Genomic DNA, 3150 nt, shown 5'->3' on the forward strand with positions numbered 1-3150 from the left:
ACGGCTAGTGACGTCAGACTGAACAACCGGATAGCCTATCAAATAAAGGACTTTAGGCATTTTATTTCAAGAGCTACATACATATAACCAAGTTCATCAGAACTGAACTGGACCAATGCATGAAAACTTTTTAATTTTAAACAAACAAAAAAACTTTTTTGTAGTGTAAAGAAGTTCAAGTATGTTCTGAAAGTGCTCGCATTGAATGCACCATTCATTCAAAAAACAGACAATGAATAGACTGAGGTGTCTTAAGAAAATTATGTACGATTTTACCATTATAACAGTTTTCAACCTTTAGCCAGCCTGCTGTCTTTACAAAGAAATGATTGACTGTTGTAAATCAAAGAAACACGTGGGCATGACTACTTGACTTGACAACCTTACCCTGGCAGGTCATGGACACTGTCTTTTGTCAGCAAAAGAAGAAGATGAAAGGTAAGAAGAAAACTCATGATGATTCAGACCTCTGGCTTGGATGAAATTAACAGTTCAGACAACACAATGCTTCCTGAAGCAGAATAGTCCAAGGATTATTCTCTCAGTCTCTGCAGTTATCCCACTTTGCGGCAGCTTCAGTTTATTTGACATCCTCACATAATGCTCAAGGAACCAAAGTCATGCTAACACCACTCTTATCACTTACATTAATGTATTAACTCTCTTTTCTGTCATATTACAATAGTACATGAAAGAACATGTTAAATTAATCAATACACACTGAAATCTTCACTTCACTAAACCCCGCTGCTGTGTTTTTGCTGCTGACAGCAGTTAGTTGCTATCCATTTCTCTTGATCTGCCCACATAAGTTCAACAAACCAGATCAACAGTTAATGTTTGAGCCCTTTCTCCATTAATGTTGTTTTTATATGTCAGTCATCTAACTGAACTCATGGACCACATGTCTTCAAGTAAGGTAACTGGGTCAGAGTGAAGAGTCCAGAGTTGTACAGACGCCGTCTCTATCCTTAAACTACCCAGTGAGCAAAATGTCAGCGGGTCGATGGATCGATGAGTGGTCGATGTTCTCATCTCTGTGACTTCACATTTCTGGCTTGTTCTGTTCACATATAAAAGGGAGTTTTGGTCAAGAACAATGAGATGCTTGAAAGTAAAGATTTAATACAGTGTCAAGCATCAATTACAGTAGAAACAGTAGCTCCATGTGGATGGAGATTGTAGCAGATTTTGACGCTGTTATAAATTACACAAACACAGAGTGGTGAGCAAGAGTTGGAGTGGGTGGGAGGGCAGATTTTCTAAAAGTTACACCAAATTGTGATGCAATTAAACAGCCATCAGTAGCCATTTGTATCAGTATTCTTCAGCTAACAACTCTTTAATATCTCATTCAATAAAAGCCAGCTCTCTCAGCCAGCCAGAGAGCTACATTTGATCTAAGAGAGGGCACGGTAGCTGACCCTGTCGCCTCTCCTCTCCCCTCTCCTACTGTGTGTGTGTGTGTGTGTGTGTGCTCGTTTATGTGTGTGCATGTGTGTCGTACTTGTGGAGAGGTATTAGCCTAATGGCAGTTGCATTCAAACACTTTTATTAGCTTTTCACATGCCTCTGCTGGGCTCCAGCCACTGTTTCAGAGCCACTCGCTTTAACACGGTGTACACACACGCGCACACACACTTTTTCGCTACCTCTGTCAAGCACCCACACCCTCCAACATACACACACACATTCACACACAGTCACAGGTCTCTAAGTGAGACAGGGCCCTGGGTAATTTGCTGTAGTGGAGCAGAGTGGCACTAAAAGCCTGCTGGGTAATTGAGAGGCTAGGGGACGGAGTGAAGCCGACTGCCCTCTGCATGTGTGTGTGCACGTGGAAGTGTGTGTGTGTATAAGTGAAGGCCCCTGCTCTCTCTCATTATGCTGTGGCTCCTGCTTGCCTGTCATTGTCTGGACGCGGCGCCCACAGAAAGCAACAGTAATGCGCAGTGACACACGGCGTGTGTGTTGGCCTGACTGTATGCGTGCACGTGTGTGTGTGTGATGTGCAATGAGACATCATGTCCTCTGAAAAATAACAGTATCCTCACCCTGCCCTCTCCCATCTCCTACACATGTGCACAAAATGCAAACACGCATAAACACACACATTTATCATTCCACTAGTTGTATCTAGTCCGAAGTCAGATGGCAAACAGTCTCCCCCTCTCCACCCCCACCTCACTTGTTTCCTTCCCTCTGCTCTGTTAACCCCTTTTCATCTCATAGCATTCATCTTTAGTGTATGCACAGCATGTATAAACGTCCAGATGTGTTATTACTAATTATGACTGATTCCTTGCAATATTTTTTTTATGCACGTGAATTGGCATTTTTTTGCACATTTTCTTCTAACTGCTCTAACCTTTGGGTGGTTTAACTACATTCAGAGTGCAACTTCGATGCCATAGACAATATTACAGTGTTATTAACAGTTTGTTTAGCCCTCACGATTCATGCAGATATTTGTGGTATTATTTGGGCTGTATTTAATGAGTTTTGTGTCATACAATAGAATTTCATAAAATTTTTATTTAAAAATGAGTTAAGCCCACCGATGGATGCCGTGATGGTGAATTACTCTGACTTACTCAAAAAGATTTTCCACTGTAACTTGTATGTAATGGACTCTTGAAAATAGAGCATTTAAAAAAAAAAAAAAAAAAAAAAATAGAGCAGTCTTCAGATTAAAGGGTATATGCTGTGAATTGTTTTTATCACAGGTTATTCATTCAGCCATGTTCCTTTTTCTTTCCCTTTCCTCTTCAGCCTCAGCCACTGTAGTAGAGATCAATACACTGTCTTCTTTCCTCAATATCTGTCACTCACAATTTCTTCAGACAGACCTTTTACTCTGCATGCATGAACTGCTCAAATAAAGCTCAATACTGGTTTCCTATGACAGCAGTATGCGGCCTTCTGTAGGGTCCAGACAAGATTATAGCACACTTTTAATCTAAAGATTTAGAAAAGAGCATTTTTGCCTTACCTGGAAAAAAATTGTACAATTAGACCTGGATTTATTGTTTGTCTATAAAGAGACCAACCTTGTGTCAACAGAAGCTCAAACTTTACTTGAAAAATCTAACAAAAATGTTTATAACTTTGCTTTGGACGCTTGAGGGACATTTTGTTTTTAATTCAGTT

The sequence above is a fragment of the Pundamilia nyererei genome, unplaced genomic scaffold, assembly GCF_000239375.1.
Source record: "Pundamilia nyererei isolate P.nyererei 1_Seehausen unplaced genomic scaffold, PunNye1.0 scaffold00014, whole genome shotgun sequence".
In the NCBI taxonomy this organism is placed as follows: domain Eukaryota; kingdom Metazoa; phylum Chordata; class Actinopteri; order Cichliformes; family Cichlidae; genus Pundamilia; species Pundamilia nyererei.